The sequence below is a fragment of the Canis lupus genome, chromosome 5 (assembly GCF_003254725.2).
Source record: "Canis lupus dingo isolate Sandy chromosome 5, ASM325472v2, whole genome shotgun sequence".
Lineage (NCBI taxonomy): Eukaryota > Metazoa > Chordata > Mammalia > Carnivora > Canidae > Canis > Canis lupus.
Genome location: NC_064247.1, coordinates 4,217,056 through 4,237,884, shown reverse-complemented (window position 1 = coordinate 4,237,884; position 20,829 = coordinate 4,217,056). Strand labels below are relative to the sequence as shown.

General features: G+C 36.7%; 1 long non-coding RNA gene across 2 annotated transcripts in view; it reads left to right on the top strand.

Annotated features, from left to right (window-relative positions):
- LOC118354776 (uncharacterized) overlaps nucleotides 1–20,551 on the top strand; it is a 120,530-nt gene extending 99,979 nt beyond the window's left edge. For both annotated transcript variants that reach the window (XR_007410585.1, XR_007410586.1), the window contains 2 exons: nucleotides 19,209–19,304; nucleotides 20,271–20,551. This is a non-coding gene — a long non-coding RNA (uncharacterized LOC118354776). The remainder of the gene's footprint in view (nucleotides 1–19,208; nucleotides 19,305–20,270) is intronic.
- Nucleotides 20,552–20,829: the final 278 nt, after the last annotated feature.

Below are 20,829 nucleotides of genomic sequence, written 5' to 3'. Positions count from 1 at the left end.
GATCCCTATCATGTGTGGAAATTCTTCATCTTTCATCCATCTTTCTGTCTACTAGTTTCTCTATTTAAAAAATTACAATAGTTATTTTTAAGGTCCTTCTCTGCTAACTCTAACTCTGGATATTTTGTGGATCTGCTTTAGTGTCAATTTTCTTTTCTTGATTATTGGTCTAATTCTCCTACTTCTCTCATCGCTTATGGTTGTTTCCTAGACATAACATATAAAAGAACCATGAAGACTGATAATATTATTTTCCCTCAGAAAGGGTTTGCTCTTCCTCAGCTGGACAGACAGCATAAAGGGCTGATCACCTCAATGCCTTGAAAAAGTAAAGTGGGCCATGGCTGTTTGCAGTTAGACTTTGTTCAACCTAATTGCATATGTCTCAGAGTGCATGTTTGTTGCTGTTTACTGCCTCCAGTGGGGTTTTGTCTCCTACAAAATGTAAGACTGAGGGAGGTTACACTGCATTCCTGGCCTTAGCCCTTTCTGGGCAAAGTCCTTTTTGGCTTTGGATTGAGATCCTGTTGTGTCTCTGTCATCTCTGACCTGAAAGTTGAAGTCTTTAGCCTCCACATCATCCAGATTCAAAATCTGTCAAACATTGGGTATGGTTGTAAGCTCTTCCCACTAATAAACTTTGAGGCTGGGAGAGAGTTCACTCTTCCTTGATGATTCAACCCCCCAGGCTCCTGTGCCAGCCCAAATGCAGAAATTGTTCTGTGGGGAAAACTCAGCCATGGGACTGGGACTCCTTTAAATTCTGTTCTGGTTTACCAGGCTACAGGGGTGGGGGGCAGTTGGGTGGGAACTCTCCTGATATATTTTCCCCTCAGCATACTAAGCCCAATCCTCAGGCAGGGCCTCAGCAAATGCCCCCCACCCCAGGGCTCCCACAGGAAGAAAACTGTAGGCAACTTCAGCTCATTTTCTGTGTGCTCTTCCCCTCTGGAATTTCCTTCTTCTGGTCGTCCTCGCCTCTTCGGTTCTCCACACTGTTTTTAAAAATATGATTTTGTAACAAGTCTTTATTTTCCCTAGCTGTTGCAGTGGAAGAAGGCCTACTAAATTCTTCTTGGAAGCAAAAGTCTAAAAACTATTAATCTATTTTTTCATCAATGAAAAGCACACTGAGTCATATTGTTTTGCCAATATTTTATTACGAAAATTTTCAAGCCTACAGCAAAGTTGAAAGAAGTTTATTATGAACAACCCACACATTCAGTGGTGTGTTGGTAAGCTCTCTCTCGGTGAAAAAAAAATAAAAAGCTCTAATTTGTATGGTTTGCTGATTTCTGCAGCATAGACATTCCACCATGGCCAATATCAAGCTTCCAACATGAGTTGGGGAAGATATGTGCAAAATCAGCTCTTGTGAGCCTCTCTGAGCCAGCTCAGGAATACCACTCACAAAACCATCATCCAGATCCTACCACCAACATTTTATGTATTTGTTTTATCAGATGTGTATCCATTCCTGTGTCCACCATCAATCCATTTTATTTTTTTGTAAATTTAAGATGTAAGTATAATTCCTCCTAAGTACTTCAGTGTGCATATTAACGGGAGTCTAATATTTATTAACAGTATTTTTTTTAATGTAGAGTGAGTTCTCAGTCTTAATTGTACGTTTGCTGAGTTCTGGCAAATTCATACATCTGTGTGATCCTATCAGGATATAAAAGAATGCATTTTCCACATAAATTTTTCTCAAAGTTTGGCCAACTAAAACTTTCAACTTTTCTTCTCATGAACTGTCACTCAACCAGACACCTTCATTATAGTTGACTCTAATTGATCATTGCACCCTAAATGTGTGCCTTTGTATTGGTTCCATTTTATACTCACCAGGATAAATACTAGGATAAATACTAAGGCATTTTCATTATAATATATAACTTTGAGAGTAGATGTACCATAAAAGCCTGAAAGCTTTAGTGTCCAAAGCATATACCATCATTGAATCATGTAAAAAAGCATCACAAAACTCAAGCACACACTAAGTCTATAGTTCCCAGTATGGACAAGCAGCCTCATATTCCATCCCTCCAGTCTTCCTTTAGCTCCAGCTCCCACACTAAATACATGTGAATCACTCTGCTAATAGTCCCATGACATCATGTTGTCCCAAGGAACAAGCCTTTTCTACTCGCCAGTAGACTGGCTGTTCCTGACTACACTTCATTTGGCAATATGTACACTTGGCTTTCACCTGTCATAACTCAAAGACAAACATCAGTCAACAGTGAAAAACAAAATCCAGAAAAACACTCAGAAAAAAAAAAAAAAGGAGAAAACACAATCATTTGCCTTCAATTATGAGGAAGGATATTTTAGACTCAAGTTGTGAGAAATATTGGACAGTATTTCAAATTCTAATCCACAACTCCATGTTCCAGATGAAAAAGGCAGGTTGGAGAGGAGAAACTAGAAATCTCTTCCCTAAAGTTCCCATATAGAAAATATTAAAAAAAATAATTTTATATATCTGTGATATTAGCCATGACAGTGATTAGTATATGATGGCTGCCTTTTGTTATCTGGGAACTGTTAAAATCATAATATCTTACACATGTGACATGGTTTATAAAGTTTTTGTTTCGGTCACCTCACTTGTCAGACCTGGTAAGCATGGGTGGAAATTACAAGAAGGCAGATTCCTTTAACCATTAGAGCTGTGTAACAATAAAACTGGTTCTTGTTTCCAGATTTCATGACTTCATGACCACATGACTCTCCAGTGACCATATTTTCCAAACTGAATTTGGGTCATTTTTTTTTTTCCAAGTAAAAATCTGATAACCAGAGAGAGTAGAACATTCAGGAGTTTGCTGCTATTATTCAACTCATTAAACAGACAGACATTTATATAGTTTCTGCCAGCCTTATTTTACACATCTACATAGTTATGCTTTGTAGAATAATAATTTAGTTAACCATGTCCCTACTATTATTTATGGTGTTACACAATTATGGTGTTTCTAATTTTTCCATATGACAAATATTTCCACAACGAATACCATAGCACAGGAACCTTTCTCTGCATGTCAGGTTATTACTTAAGCACAGTTTGAGGAATATAAATCTTTTTAATACCAAGCAACATAATAAAATCCTCTACCAAAGAGTTTGTATCAATTTACAAGCCTGTAAAAATGTATCAGAGTGCCCATTTCAGTGCACCTTAATCCACTTTGAGTGATAGTAGTATACTGAACACTAAAGATTTGGGTAGTCCAGGAGGATCCAGGTTGGCTGTTACCATACTAACTATGGAGGCTCTGATGAAAGAGGGTCTAATTAGTAGGCAAAGATGAATAAACTTTAAGTTTCCACCTAAACTTCTGGGATTATATTTACAATCCATTTTAATTATGATAGAGCTAGTTATACCATGACTGGTTTTACAATAAGCATGTCCAAAATATACAGCAATACCCCCCTTCTTCATGGGGGATATGTTTCAAGACCCTCAGTAGATTCCTGAAACTGTGATAGTACTGAATCCTAGGTATACTATGTTTTTTTCCTACACATACACTTTTATGATAAAATTTAATTTGTAAATCAGGCACAGTAAGAAATTAGCAATACTTAATAATGAAATAGAACATATGCTGTAATACAAGTTATCTGAATGTGGTCTCTCTCTCTCTCTTCTTTCAAAATATCTTGTACTGTAGTTGCCCGTCTTCATGTGATGGTGTGATATGATAAAATATCCACATGATGAGATGAAGTGAGGTGAATGACATGGGCATTGTCACGTTGTGTTAGGCCACTTTTGACCTTCTGGTGGTACTTCAGAAGGAGGGTTATCTGCTTCCGCATTGCGATTGGCTGCAGGTGACTGAAACCGCAAATAAGTGGAGGCTACCATATATGAAAAGTTTAGATGGCACAACTACTTTATATGACAGGGGTAAAATTGTTTGTTTTTCAGGGTTTTTGCAAATTAATTCCCTTAGGATTTAAGTTGTCTTTATTGTTTAGTTGTATATGTCTATATACCTATCTAATTATATATAAGTAATATATAGATTACACTTGTATGTTAGCCAGCTCAGACTGCCAGAACAAAATGTCTTAGCCTGGGTGGCTTAAACAGCCTACACTTATTTCTCACAATTCTGGAGACTGAGAGTTTGAGGTCAGGGTAGCAGCATGGTCAAATTCTGGTAAGACCTCTCTTCCTGACTTACAGAGGCTCATCTTCTCACTGTGTCCTCACTGAAAGTGAGACAGAGAGAGAAAGAGAAAGAGAGAGAGAGATCTTATAAGTTCCCATTGGATTATGGCCCACACTCTTGACCTCATTTAAACTTAATTTCATCTTAAAGACTCTACTTCCAGATAAAGTCACATCGGGGGTTAGGGCTTCAACATATGAATTTTGGGCAGAACAACTCAATGTATAGCAATATGAATCTCTAATAAGCAGGTGTTATTGATATAACATTTGAGCAATACTAAAATAGATGTTTTAAAAGATATAAGCCATCGAATTGACTTTACGTCTCGAGCTTTGTCTCGGCAGTCTATCACCTCTTGTAAAATCTCTCTGTAGGTTATTAGGTGAGATAGGATTCTAACTCTAAAGAAAAAGGGATAAACAGTGCCAGAATTCTCTGAGGAGTTGACTCCAAACCTCATCCCCTTCAGATTAAAGATCAGTACCAAGACCCTGTTACGGTTCTCTACCGATGCATAGCAAATCATGTCAAAATTTAGTGGTTGAAAACAACAACAATAATTTTATTATCTGTCATGGTTTCTGTGGCTCAGGAATTTGGGAAGGACTTGGCTGGGTGATTCTTGCTTGGGGTCACTCATATGGTTTTAATCAGATGGTAGTTGAAACTGGAACAGTGGAGGGGGTGTGACTAGAACAGCTGGAGTCTGGCCAGGCATTTCTCTCTCTGCATATAGGTTTAGGGCCTCTCCATGTGGTTTTTCTACATGGCTAGTTTGTGCTTCCTCACAGCATGGTGGCCTCAGGGCAGTCAGATCACTTGCATGGTAGCTCTGTGTTCTAGTACAGTGTTCCAACTCACAAGCTAGAAGCTGCTCTTTGCCATCTAGGACTTAGCCTCTGAAGTTATCCAAAGTCATCTCCTCAGCATTCTATTGGCTACAAGTTAGGCATAAAACCACCCAGATTCCAGGGAAGGAAAATTAGACTCTACCATTTACTGGGAGGGTGGCAAAGTTCTAGAAGAGAAAATGGTATGAGACTTACTGTTGCCTCCATCTTTGGAAATACCATCTGTCACAAATCCCTTTATAGAATATTCAGATCGGATAAATAAACGCTTTCCACTAAATTCTCTATAAATAATAGTCTCTGTAATAGTCCCAAACCTGAAGTGTTATATCCAGTGCTGGGAACCCATTTCAGTTGAGGTGCATGGGAGACTATGAAAGCTCATCCTATGAGGAATGATCTTGGGAACTGGCTTTGTTTTTCTCAGATATGAGATATTAGAGGATATACGATCACTATCTTAGCACATCTGAAGGAAGGTCATGTAAGAAAGGGAACAGACTTGGTTTGGGTTGCTCCAGAAAGATGAATGAGTACAGAGTTTTTCAAAGAACTTGAATATCTCAGTGAAGGTATTTAGAAGCTTTCTGTCTGAATTACCTCTATCTGTGATATATTCTGTATACGATTTTCTTTTAAAAAGTGCCTATTGATTGAAAACAAAAAGTGTTCAAACCAGTAGACTTGATCAAATAAATAAGTGTAGGAATGGCAAAACCAGATGTCTATTCCAAAAATAAACTAGGCTATATCTTTCAAAATGAGAGTGCCCATATTCCAGGGAATACAGGTACTGTGCTAGTGGGTACTGGAAGTCATAGGATAAATATAGTGCAATAGTCATATGTATTTTAAATTGAAAGCTTGAAAAGAATTTATGGGAAATTAGCAAGTAGCCAGTAGCTAATAAGGGTGATCCCACTATATTCTCATGGATACCGGGTACAAAAGTTTGTATTTCCATAGTTAAGGGCAGACTGAAGAGCAAGGCTGCCTGAATTCAAATTCTGGCTGTGTTACTTGCTAGTTATATAACCTGAGGCAATTCAACCTCTCTGCTCCTTAGTTTCCTCATCTTTGAAATGGAGTAATAGTAATACCTACTTTATGGAGTGATTGTAAAGATGAAATGAGATGATTTAGGTACTTAGAGTAGTGCTTGACATACAGTAAGTACCACTTAAGAGCTGATTAAATAAATAAAAGTTTGAGAAACATGAAGGCCCCTACCCAGGAAGGTAAATAATAAGCACTTCGTCTTCATGATCATGAACAGAAGTTGGAAGTCATACATGTTGAAGAGATTGCTCATGGGGCGGTTGTCCATAACCTACTCTCCCATAAAGAATTCTAAAAAATTAAGACTAAAGCCAAGGTCACCTACTTGCTGGATAGTTTTTGATGGTCTAGACCAGGGGTCAGCACACCTTTTTGGCAAAGGGCAAGACGTTAAATTTTTTTTAAGATTTCATTTATTTATTTGAAAGAGAGAGAGAGAGCATGAGTGGGGAGAGGGATAGAGAGACAAGCAAACTCCCTGATAAGTGTGGAGCCCAGGCTGGATCCCAGGACCCTGAGATTATAAACTCAGTCAAAATCAAGAGTTGGAAACTTAACCACCGAGGTGCCCCAAAATGGCAACTATTTTAGAATGTGTGGGTCATAGGATCTTTGTCACAGCAATTCAACTTTGCCATTGCAGCATGAATACATCCATGGGCCATATATGCATGAATTTAATGAATGTCAGACAGATTTGACATATGATACATATCCTGGTCTAGATCATGCTGGGCCTGGGCAAGTGGGCTGGAGATAGACTGGGTTTTGATGGTCACTATAATCCCACCTCTCTTCCTTGGGTGAACTCTTTCTGACTTTGAACAGGTCCTCTGTGTCTGACTGGAACACTCAGAACCATCCACAGATGCATATTAGGAATAGCAGTACACAAGTCATTCATTCTCATCTCTCTGTGTTCCATTATTGCATTGCAAAGTCTTTGGAAAGAGAGCCGAGGCTTTTATTTTCCTTCAAACCAGCTCCAAAACCCAGAACAATGCTGTCCATTCTGTGGATGGTCAGTGAGCCCTTGCTGACTATCTTTATTTCTTCACCTGCAATAAGATCTCCCCAGGCCCATATGGAAACCTAAAGGTTCATGAGGGACCAATTTCGTGAGACTCTTCCAGGGGAAGTTTAGTCCCTATGGGAGATGATTACACACCGATGGAATTTTTGCACACTGGATGGAAAAATGATCTTTGCCTTTTGGCTGTGTCATAGTAATAAGTGGGAGACTGATTATTTCTAAGAGTGCAGCTCTTCCCGGCACTGATAAGAATGGAATGCAGGCTACCATGGAGATTCAGGTCACTAATTAGTCCCAGAAGCTTCTATGCCTTGAATCACTGTTATATTAATTATGCATCAAATTAGAATGTTTGCAAAGGCTCGGTGCCAACTGTGCTGCAGAACCGGGTGACGGCATGGAGGGATCAAGGAGTGTCCCTCCCAGTGCACTGCGGAGACTAGAGGGTGAAACCCAAGGCCTGGGTGTGCAATGACCCCGCCTGATCTCTGACCCAGCGGTTTGCAGCCTCCTGCCAGAGAGCTTATTATTGGTACAGAGTCGACAAAAGGAGAGGAAGAGACGGATGGCTGCCCCTCAGCTGGACCCTCTGATTTCTGTTTCAGTCATGTTCGTTTTTGAAAAGACAGAAAACAATCAACTGAACATTTTATTTCCACATTAAAAAAAAAAAAAAGATATTTCCAGGTGTTTATTAACATGGAGATAACATGTCTGGACTGCTGTCCGACTTGCAGATTTTTTTTTAAAACTGAAGTATAATTGACATATGACATAATATTAATTTCAGGTGTACAACATAATGATTTGAAATTTGCTGTGAAATATGTATATGCTGTGAAATCATTGCAATCAGTCTAGTTACCATACGTATCATCTCCATACAGTTAGAAAAGTTTTTTTCTTGTGACGAGAACTTTTAAGAATTACTCTTAGCAACTTTCAAATATGCAATGCAACATTATTGACAATAGTCACTATGCTGGTCATTACATTCCCGTGAGTTATTTATTTTATAACGGGAAGTTTGTACCCCTTCACCCATTTTGCCCACTCCCCGATTCCCTTTCCCTTAGGCAACCACTAATCTATTCTCTGTATCTATGAGTTTTCTTTGTTTGTCATGTTTTTCAGATTCCACATATTAGTACGATCACACAATATTTGTCTTTGTCTGACTGACCTCACTTAGCATAATATTCTCAAGGCCCATCCAATTGCGTTTCGGGCTTTTGGCTAAAATCGAGTGTAGTAGTATCTTAAGGTCCATCCATGTTGTTATAAATGACAAGATTTAATTTTTTTATGGCTGAGTGGTATTCCGTTGTATATATGTAAACTACATCTTCTTCACCCATTCATCCATCAATAAATAGGTTATTTCCATACCTTGACTGTTAAAAATGACGCTGTGATAAACATAGGGGTGCATATATCTTTTTGAATTAGTCTTTTTATTTTCTTCAGCTAAATACCCAGAAGTGGAATTGGTGGATCATGTGGTACTTCCATTTTTAATTTTTTGAGAAACCTCCATAGTGTTTTCCGTAGTGGCTGTACCAGTTTATATTCCCATCAACCAACTCTTCATAGGGTTCCCTTTTTCTTCATGCTTATCAAATTTGTTATTTCTTATCTTTTTGATACAAGGCATTTTGACTGGTTGAGATGATATCTCATCATATTTTTGATTTGCATTTCCCAGATGATTAGAGAGGCTGAGCATCTTTTCATGTACCTTTGGCCATCTGTATATCTTTCTTGGAAAAAATATTTATTCAGCTTCTCCACCCATTTTTAAATTGGACTGTTTGTTTGTTATTGAGTTGCATGAATTCTTTATATATTTTAGATATTAATGCCTTATCAGATATATGATTTGTGAATATTTTCTCACATTCAGTAGGCTGACTTCATTTTGTTGATGGTTTCCTTTGCTGTGCAAAAGCTTTTTAGTTTGACCTAATCACACCTTTTATTTTTGATTTTGTTGATTTCCAAAAGAAAATTGGAATCCTTTCGAAAAGTCATCTGTCAAAAAAAAAAAAAGTCATCTGTCAAGACCAATGTCAAGGAGCTCACTCCCTATGTTTTCTTATAAGGTTTTTATGGTTTCAGGTCTTATATTCAAGTCCTCGATCCATTTTGAGTTAACTTTTGTGTAGTGGGTAACACAATAATTTACTTTCCTTCTTTTACTTGTGGCTGTCTAATTTTCTAAGCATCATTTATTGAAAAGACTGTTTCTCCACAATATAATCTTGCTTCCCTTGTTGTAAATTAATGACCATATATATACATGGGGCTATTTCTGGGCTCTCTAGCCTGTTCCATTGATTTATAGGTCTGTTTTTATGCCAATATCATACTGTTTTGATTATCCAGCTTTATAATATAATTTGAATTCAGGGAGTATGATGCCTTCAGCTTTGTGCTTCTTTTTCTTTTCTTTTCTTTTTTTTTAAAAGATTATATTTATTTATTCATGAGAATACACAGAGAGGAGAGAGAGAGAGAGAGAGAGAGAGAGAGGCAGAGACACAGGCAGAGGGAGAAGCTGGCTCCTTGCAGGGAGCCCGACATGGGACTCGATCCGGGTCTCCAGGTTCACACCCTGGGCTGAAGGCAGCGCCAAACCGCTGAGCCACCTGGGCTGCCCTGTGCTTCTTTTTCAAGATTGCTTTGGCTACTCAGGATCTTTTGTGCTTCTGTACAAATTTTAGGATTATTTGTTCTATTTGAGAAATGCCATTGCATTTTTTAAATAAGGATTGCACTCAATTTATAGATTACTTTGGGTAATACAGATATTTCAACAATATTTATTCTTTTAATTCATGTATTTGAAATGTCTTTCCATTTATTTGTATCTTCTTCAATTTCTTTCATCAATGTTTTATAGTTTTCAGTGCCCAGTTCTTTACCTTCCCTGGTTAGGTTTATTCCTAGGTATTTCATTATTTTTGATGCAATAGTAAATGGGAATATTTTTACTTTCTGGCAGTTAATTGTTAGTGTATAGAAACACAACAGATTTTCACATTGATTTTGTACTCTGCAATTTTACTGAATTTTGTACGCTGCAATTTTACTGAATTTGTTTATTAGTTCTAACAATTTCTGATGGATTCTTTAGGGTTTTCTATATATAAAATCCTGTCATCTGCCAATAGTAACAAAGATTACTTCCTTTCAAATTTAGATGCATTTTCTTTCTTTATCTTGTCTAATTACTCTGGCTAATGCTTCCAACACAGCATTAAATAAAACTGGTGAGAGTGAACATCCTTGTTTTGTTCTGATCTCAGAGGAAAAGCTTTTAGCTTTTCACTGTGGAATATGATGTTAGCTATGGGCTTATTATATATGGTCTTTATAATATGTTGAGGTACATTTCATCTATATTTGTGTTGTTGAGTGTTTTTATCATATATGAATGCTGAATTTTTGTCAGATGCATCATTTGAGCTGATCATGTGATTTTTATCTTTAATTTTGTTAATGTGGTATATTATATTTATTGATATGCTGATACTGATCAATCCTTGCATCCCTGAAATAAATCTCACCTGATAACAGTGTGCAATCCTTTTAAAATATTGGGCTTTTAAAAAGATTTTATTTATTTATTCACAAGAGACACACAGAGAGAGGCAGAGACACAGGCAGAGGGAGAAGCAGGCTCCTCGCAGGGAGTCCGATGTGGGACTCGATCCTGGAACCTTGGGGTCATGCCCTGAGCTGAAGGCAGACACTCAACCACTGAGCCACCCAGGCATCCCCCTCTTAATATATTGTTGAATTTGGTTTGCTAAAATTTTGTTGAAGAATTTTATATCTATGTCATCAGGGATATTAGCCTGTAATTTTCTTATCCTGTGGTATCTTTGTCTGGTTTGGTATCAGGATAACACTGGACTTGTAAAACGAGTTTGGAAGCAAACCCTCTTTAATTTTTTGGGACAGTTTGAAAAAATAGATATTAAGTCTTTGAATGTTTGGTAGAATTCACCAATGAATATGTCTGGTCCTGAACTATTATTTGTTGGGAGGTTTTTAATTACTGATTCAATGTCCTTACTAATAATCAGTCTATTCATATTTTCTATTCCTCTGTGATTCAGTCTTGGAAGGTAGTATGTTTCTAGGAATTTATCCATTTCTTCTAGGTTGTCCAATTTGTTGGCATGTAATTATTCATAGTAGTTTCTTATGATTCTTCATATTTCTTTGGTATCAGTTATAACTTCTCCTCTCTCTTTTGTAATTTTGTTCATTTGAGCCCTCTAGTTAAAGGCTTGTCAATTTTTTTTATCTTTTCAAAGATCCAGCTCTTAGTTTCATTGATTTTTCTATTATTGATTTAGCCTCTATTTCATTCATTTCTGCTCTGATCTATAATATTTCCTTCCTTATACTAATTTTGTGTTTTGTTTGTTTTCTTCTAGTTCCTTTAGGTATAGAGTTGAATTATTTGAGATTCTTCTAATTTCTTGAGGTAGGCAGTATTGCTATAAACTTCCCTCTTAGAACTACTTTTGCTGCATCCCATAGATTTTAGTGTGATTTACTTCCATTTTTGTTTGTCTCCAGGTATTTTTTGGTTTCTTCTTTGATTTCTTTGTTGACCCATTTAGTTGTTCAGTAGCATGTTGTTTAATTTCCACATATTTGTGACTTTTTCAGTTTTATTCTTGTAATTCGTTTCTAGTTTTATACCATTATAGTCAAAATAGATGCTTGATCTTATTTCAGTCTTCTTGAATTTATTGAAACTTGCTTGTAGCCTAACATGTTATATATCCTGGAGAATGTTTCATACACACTTAACAAGAATGCCTTTTCCACTGCATTTGGATAAAATGTTTGGTCTGTATCTATTAAGTCAACCTGTTTTAATGTGCCACATAAGGCCAATGTTTCCTTTTTGTTTTGTTTTTTTGTGTGTGTGGATGATCTATCCATTGATATGTGTATTAAAATCCTCCCTATTATTGTACTGCTCTCAATTTATCCCACTAGGTTTAATATTTGCCCTATATATTTGAGTGTTCCTACATTGGGCATATAAATATTTGCAAATATTATAGAGTAGTCCCCTCTTATCTGTGGAAAATATATTCCAAGACCCCCAAAGAGTGCCTAAACTGTGGATAGAACCAAGCCCTATATATACTTTTTTTTCCTATACATACTTAACAATAATACAGTTTGATTCATAAATTAGGCACAGTAAGAGATTAACAACAATAGCTAATACTAAACAAGACAATTATAACAATATACTGTAATAAAAGTTATGTGAATGTGGTTTCTCTCTCAAAATACCTTATTGTACTGTACCCTCACCCTTATGATGTGATGATAACATACCTGTATGATAGATGAAGTGAGGTGACTGACATGGGCATTGTGATGTAGCATTAGGTTACTATTGATGACAGAAGGCAGATCATCTGCTTCTAGACTGTGATTGACCATGGGTAACTGAAACCACAGAAATCAAAACCATGGATAAACATGGTCTACTGTATCTTCTTAAATCGATCCTGTTATCAGTATATAGTGAACTTTTTTGTCTTTTATTATAGTCTTTATTTAAAATCTATTTTATAAAAAAATAATAAAATCTATTTTATCTAATAGAAGTATAGCTACCCCAGTTTTCTTTTGGTTTCCATTTGCATGAAATATCTTTTTAAATTTTATTTTATTTTATTTTTTTAAATGTTTATTTATTTATGATAGTCACAGAGAGAGAAAGAGAAAGAGGCAGAGACACAGGCAGAGGGAGAAGCAGGCCCCATGCACCGGAAGCCCGATGTGGGATTCGATCCCGGGTCTCCAGGATTGTGCCCTGGGCCAAAGGCAGGCGCCAAACCGCTGCGCCACCCAGGGATCCCTCTTTTTTAATTTTAAAAATACTTTCTTTTTGCTACTCTGTTTGGGTGAGCTCCATTTCTTCATCTTCCTGATCACTAATCCTTTCTTCTACCTCATCTAATCCACTGTGAAACACTAGTGTATTTTTCAGTTCAGTCCAGTTATTGTATTCTTCAGCTCTGACTCCTGTTTGGCTGCCTGTGCCAGCCAATTTTAGGGAGGCAGTAGGAGAGCACAGGGCCAGGATGCACCCACTGGTTTCAGTGGGGGAGTGACAGAGAATGGGGTGGGAGGGGCACTCACTGGGTTTAGTGGGGCAGTGAGAGAGCTCTGTGACTGTGTGTACTTTCTAGCACTGGCTAGGGAGCCAAAATTGGTTCCCACCAATGCCTCCATCTCTGGAGAGTCCCAACAGGCTCCTGCGTCTCTGGCAGATAGTTTAAGATTAGCAAATGAATCTCTTTCACACATGGTCTAGGCACTTTTAAGACTGCTCCTTTTGTACTGAACCTGGGGTGAGCAAGTCTGTGTGTGAGCATAGAGTAAGAAAAGTCTCATTCACTATAGCACTTTGAATCTCCTGGTCATCAGCCTTGCTGGTTTTCAAACCTGGATGTTTCAGGAGCTTATCTCTTTGGTGCAGGTCTCGAGGTTTGACATGCCTAACATGGAGCTCAAACCTCCCTCTCCTCAGAGAAGAGCTCCATGTTTGTGAGTTTCCTTCTGACTGTGGGTTGCCCTGCCAGGGGTGGTATTTTTGGTGAGAAAACATCTCTGCCTCTTTTACCAGGATCCCTTTTACCCTTTGTTATGGATGAGCTGTTTAGTTAGTTTTCAGGTTATTTTCAGAGGGAATTGGTTCAGAAGTAGCTATAGATTTGGTGTGAGGATGTGAGTTCAGTATCTTCCTTATGCTGCCATCTTGAACTGCCCCCTGATTTTCAGTTTTATCTCAAATTTTTAAAGTCAGGTAGACATAGCTGTTGCTTGGGTTCAATTATTTTTTTCTCCTGCTCCTCTTCTCCCATCATGTCCTTTCCTCTTATGTTCTTGTTGAACATAAAACCAAAGTATACTAGGTGCTTGGTTGTAAAATAAACAGACGATATATAGCAGCCTTTGTGACTGTCGGGTTATAATTCCATCAAGGGCCTGGGTTGAAGTCATAAACCACAAGAAGTGAAGCGTGACCCACAAATAGCCTTCAAGATGGAATTAAGCCCCATAATTCAAAATAGACCTTTGAAAAAATAATTCTTAAACCTAGCTTTAATTTAGGGAAGAGCTCAGGCTATATGACATCTTCTGACAGTTTATCAGTAAACAAATAATTCCTCTATGTTAATCTGTGACATTTATTAATGTTACATGAACACTGTACCTGTTCCCCAAGAGGTTACTGTTGCAACCAGGCGACAGTGCCCCAAACAGAACCAAAGAAAGGGAAATTGGAGTCCAACAGTAAGAAAGTTCACCACAGATGAACATAAATAAGCATCAGGTGAGGAGATGCATTATCTTGGGACTGATAAGAAGAAATGCTGACTGCTGACAACAGGGGAGCAATAGTCTCTTGCTTTTGCTTTTCACAACTTTTGTCCCCCCTCTTTTCACTTATTGTGATATCATGTAATGGCTGACTTTGAGTTTTGTGGGAAGTAATAGATTGAAATAAATTCCATCCGCGCTCTGTATCTTACCACTTCTCTAAATGTGTTTGCTGTTTTCTAAACCAATTCTGCTTGATGTCATAATTCATGAAAGCAAGTTGATCTCATACAACCCAAGTGTTATTAGAGGCTTTTTTCACCATGGTGCTTGTGTGATGGAAACTAATATTCACACATTACAGAAAAAATAAACTAAATCCACCAATTCTGCAGGATGTGGATGTTTAAATGGCAGCTTCTGATGATCATAAATTAAATCATCAAAATTCCCTAAGGATCCACTGTAGCCTTGGTATTAAATGAAACAGCATATGTGCAAGGGCTGGCAGATGGTAGGGGCTTAATATATGGTCATTCATTGACACAATTTGTACCATAAAAATTCAAAAAATTTTCTGAATATATTCTTGTGTATGGTAGTATGCTTTCTTCAACAAGGCTATGATTTATAACAAAAATCTATAGCTATGATAAAAGAAAAGCAGCAGAAAACAATAATATAAGATAAACAATTAGACCAAAATAGACAAAGGGTCATATAATTTGTTATCAGATTTACTGATAATTTTCATATTTATTTACCCTTTCTTTTGTAATTTAAGTACAAAATTCAGTGATTTGAGACCTTTCTTTTTCAAATATATGGATTTAAAGTTATAAATTTACTCTAAGTACTGCTTTGGCTACATTGCAGACATTTTTATAGGTTATTATTTTTTTTTGCCTATGTTTATATGTTTTTGTTTTGATTAAAAATATTTTCTAATTTTCTTAGTGATTAGGTTTAAATTCATATGTTGTTTTCTAAATGTTTGGGAATTTTCCAGAAGTTGCTCTGGTATTGATTTCTACTTTAATTCTGTTATGATTAGAAAATATACTTTGTATGATTTAAATCACCTTAAATATACTGAGACCCAGAACACAGTCTTCTTTGCGAATACTGTGTGTGCATTTGAAAAGAATTTCTATCCTGCTGCTGCTGGATGACGTCTTTTATAACTGTCAGTTACGTCAAAGCTAGTTAATAATTTTGTTCACATGTTTATTTTCTATTTGTACATCAATTACTAAGAAAAAAGATTTTAAAACTTCTAATATTGCTGTGAATGATCTGTCCTTCTGTTTTCTAGTTGTCTAATTGTTTTTGTTTCATTTATCTTAAAGTTGTTAGGTATATGTGTATGTACATTTAGGATTGTGTTAGGTATATGTGTATGTACATTTAGGATTGTGCCCTTGTGATAAATTGACCCCTTTACTATTATGTAATGTCTTTCTTTATCCTAGATAATAGTCCTTGTTCTAAAGTGTACAAAGTCTGATATTAGTTATAGCCACTACAGATTTCTTTGATTATTTTTGCATGATATTCTTTTTCCATCTTCTTAGCTCTAATTTTTCTACATCTTTATACAAAGAGAGTTTCTTATAGGCAGAATGTAGGTATGTGTTGCTTTTTTAAAAAGATTTTATTTATTTATTCATGAGAGACACACAGAGAGAGAGGCAGAGACATTGGCAGAGGGAGAAGCAGGCTCCCTGTGGGGAGCCTGATGTGGGACTCGATCCAGGGACCCTGGGATCACACCCTGAGCCGAAGGCAAACACACAACTGCTGAGCCACCCAGGCTACCCTATGTGTTGCTTTTTAAAAATCCAATCTGACAAGCTCTGATTTTTAATGAGAGTGTAAAAAGTTCTCCTTAATATTTCTTGTGGTATAGGTCTGTTAATGGATCCCTGTGCTTTTATTCTCTATTTTTAATTTACTCTCTCTTTTGCCTTCACTTCTGAAAGAGAATTTTCTTGGGAATACAATTCTATGATAATAGGTTCCTTCTTTCAGTAGTTTAAAATGTTGCTCCATTTTCTTTTGGTTTGCACACTTTACCATAAGAAGTCTGCTGTCATGCCTGACTTTATTACTCTATACATAACATACCATTTTATCTCTTGTGCTTTAATTTTTTTAGTTTTGTGTTTTAGCAATTTTGTTATGATGTGCTTTAACATGATTTTCTTTATACTTATTCTCTCTATATACAATAGAAATTTATAAAGAGTAAAACTAAGATTCTTGTTTTATCCTTCCTCAGTTGTCTCTTAATTATTATCTCTTCTTTAGGATCTCATCATTAATGTAACCAATTAAACCATTTTCTATATCTCCTTCAAAAACTTTATGAATTCATAGATACAGCATCATGGTTTAGGTCATAAGCTCTAGAAACCAGCCTGCTTGGGACAGAGTTATGGCTCAAGTATTTACTGAATTTGTTTTGCCTAGCCTTGAACATCTTGTATGTGCATTTTAAAAAGAGTAAGCATCCCTATGTGTCTGACCTCTTTCCCCCAATGTCATATTTTTAAGGTTCATTGATGTTATTATTTTTATCAACAGTTTATTCTTTTGTATTATATTCCATTTTATTTACCATTCTATAATACCACATTTTGTTGGTCCATTCTCCAGTTCATAGATAGTTGGGTTATATCCATTTGGGCTATCATGATAAAAGCTGCTAAGAATATTTTTGTGCAAATTTTTGGTAAACATATCTTTTCATTTTTCTTGGGTAAATATTTAGGAGTGAATTTGCTGGGTCATAGGACATGTTTAAGTCTATATAAAAAAAGATTGCCTAAGTATTTTTGAAATTGGTTGTACCATTTGCTTTCATCAAAGTATGAGAGTCCCAGTTCCTCCACATCCTCAGCAGCTGGTATGAATCAGTATTTTAAATTTTAGACATATGAATGGGTATGTAGTAATATATTTAGTGGTTTTCTATTTATTTCCTTTTCCTTTTTTTACAAAAAGATTTTATTTATTTATTCATGAGACATACAGAGAGAGACAGAGACATAGGGAGAAGCAGCTCCATGCAGGAAGCCTAATGCAGGACTCTATCCCAGGACTCCAGGATCATGCCCTGAGCCAAAGGCAGATGCTCAACCGCTGAGCCACTCAGATGTCCCTTCTGTTTATTTTCCTGATGACTAATTCTGTTAGTCTTTTCTTATGCTTATTGGCCATTTTTATATCTTTTCTCTGTGTGAAATAACTGCTCAAGTTCTCTCCATTGTTCTGTTATCTATTGCAGTATAAGAAAAATAACCCTATAACTTAGTGGCTTGAACAACAGATTTTAAGTTCTGTTTAAAAATCTTCAATTTGAACCAAACTCAGTTTGAATACCTAATTTTTGCTCCATGTGGCATCAGTTGGGGCAGCTTGACTGGGGCTATATTATTCACTTGAAGATGCATCAGCTACAAGCTTAGCAAATTGGAGTTATCAGCTGAGGCTATCAGCCTGGGGCCTTGGTTCCTTTTCATGTGAATTTGTCCCTATGGTTGAGTGACTGGGTTCTCGAAGCAAGTGTCCAAAAGAAGAAAAGTGAAAGAGAGGAGAAGAAGCGTTTTAACTTGGAAATTGGATTATCATCACTCCTTTGTATGCTATTGGTCAAAACAGCACAGAGCTCACCCAAACGGAAGGGAGACTCTGCCTCTTGATGAGGATGGGATCATATTTAATCTGCCATAGTCCAGGGATTATATCTCTTCATCTCATATTAAAAGTATACTCAGGGGATCCCTGGGTGGCGCTGCGGTTTAGCGCCTGCCTTTGGCCCAGGGCGCGATCCTGGAGTCCCAGAATCGAATCCCACGTCCGGCTCCCGGTGCATGGATCCTGCTTCTCCCTCTGCCTGTGTCTCTGCCTCTCTCTCTCTCTGTGTGACTATCATAAATAAATAAAAAAATTAAAAAAAAATAAAATATAAAATGTTAAAAAAAATTTTTTTTAAAAATAAATAAATAAAAGTATACTCAGTTCCCCGCCCACCTACTCCTAAGTCTTTCAAAAGTTTCATTTCTTGCTCTCTACCCTCCCATCTTTCCAGAAAATGAAGCTCTTAAATGAAAGTTAAGTGTGAATCTCACCTAATGAGTTTCTCTTACTTTCAAGGTAATATCAGGTCCATTTCTCTGCTTCAATTGTTCTCTACAGCCTGCAAACAACTGGTTTTTATAAATTGTTTACAGTTTATCATTGCTTTTGGCAAGGAGATAAGTCCAGTATAATCTGTTCCACCATTGTTGGAACTAGAACACCCCCCCCACACACATATTTATATAATATATAAAATATATTCTTAAAATATTTAAAATGGTGAAAAATAAAGGTAACCTTAAACAGTGGTATATAAAATAGAAGCAGCAAATAAAAACAAAAACAAGAATTTACATAGGAAATTACATATGGCCAAGAATAATTTATTATTTAAATTATTATTTATAATTTATTATTTATCTTGATTTGATAGCTGCATAATTTAAGCAACCTGCTATATATGTTCAGACTCAGATTTTTATCTGACTGACAAAAGGTTACATGAGACAATGTAAGGAATCTTTGAAGTCTACAATTCTAATAACCTTATAATTTAATGTAGTTGAGGCTGGAATGTATAAAAACGTATTCTCTCAAACTTTAAAATTATATTTCCAGATGGAGCTTACAGTACCTGAATGTGGATTAAGAAATACTCTCAGACTAGACCATGGATCAACTTCTCAGGCATCAGTTTCACCTATGAAATTTTGGGTAAAATCATATTTATTTTATTTTTAAATAAACTGATAAATTATGTCATAGAATGCAAATATCACATGAATATTTCTAGTTAGAAATTAAAATTAAAAATATTCTAGTTGGTGATAAACAAAACAGCAACTGTGTCAGATGCTGGGGGATGAAGACTTTCTCCCCTCCAGTACTCTGGCACAGAAGTCTGAGAAGTTCTGCAAATTCACTGGGCATGGGGTGAGGAGTTAAAAATCCTATTCTTTCTTTAAGATCTACCGTCACTATTGGATCTATGCCATAAATATGCTGTATTTACCCAGACATCTCCTCTATTTATTTGGTTTTAGTCACAGAATGAGCAGTTTTTACCCTCTATGAGGTGCTACACTTAAAACTCTTCATCTGCTACTCAGTATATTTTTTTGTTGATAGAGTTTGCATGAAATATGTGTTTCTTTGACCCTCCACTGAGGTAAAACATAGTCGACAGCTTGCCTTGCCTTTCCAGCTGCAAGCAGAACTGAGATTACCAAACCATTCCTCCCAGTTGACTTCTGAAGGGTGCACTAGGAATAGTTTTTTGTTGTGACTTAGGGGTTCCAAGTGTTCTCCCTTCCACCGTGGGCCATCATAATGCCTAAAGCACCATCCCTCTGAGGACAGTAGTGATCTTGATGTGCCAATGGAAGATGAAAGGGAAATCCCCTCAGCTATTTATCACTCATAAACGTCTTAATTCAAACTAGTTGGCCATAATTTTAAAACTTGTCCTTAAATTCTTTAATACTCTTACCGTCAAACAGTGGAATTTAATTCTCCTTTCCTTGAATATAGGGCAGCCTTAGTGACTCACTTTAAATGAGCACAATTAGGCAGAACGGACACTGTGTGGCTTTTCAAACAAGGGTAGGGAAGGCAACATAGCTTTTGCCTAAAACTCATTCTCTCTCTCTCTCTCTCTGTATGCATATTTGGAATCCTGAGCCAACATGTAAGAAATTCAGCTACTCTGAAGCTACCATGCTGGAAAGGCCATGTGGAGAAAAAACATGGACATAAAGATGCTTGGGCTCTAGCTGTTTCAGCCTTCAGCTGTCTGAGACTTCCTAGTCTAGGCACCAGGCATGTGAATGAAGATCCTTCAGAGAATTCCAGCCTTTAAGCTGCCCAGCTGCTGCCAAGTGAGACAGAGATGAGCTGTCCCTGCTGAGCCCTAAAGCTGCAGATTCATGAGCAAAATAAATGTTGTTGTTTTAAGCCACTAAGTTTTGAGGTGGTTTTTTAGGTAGTAATAGATCAATAAATTCTTTCTTATTGCCTAGCAACACTCTGAGGAAGTGGTACATAATTAAAATTTTAATTGTAGAAAAAAGGAGTATAGCAGAGAGAGTCCAGAAATACAATGCACTAAAAGAGATTCAGAAATGTGAAACTTGAATTACTTTTGCAGATATTATTTGCAACAAATATGTGTGTTCATAGAAACTTGGAAGTTTTAAATTGGAAGAGATCTTAGGGATCATAAAACTCAATCCACTTTTTT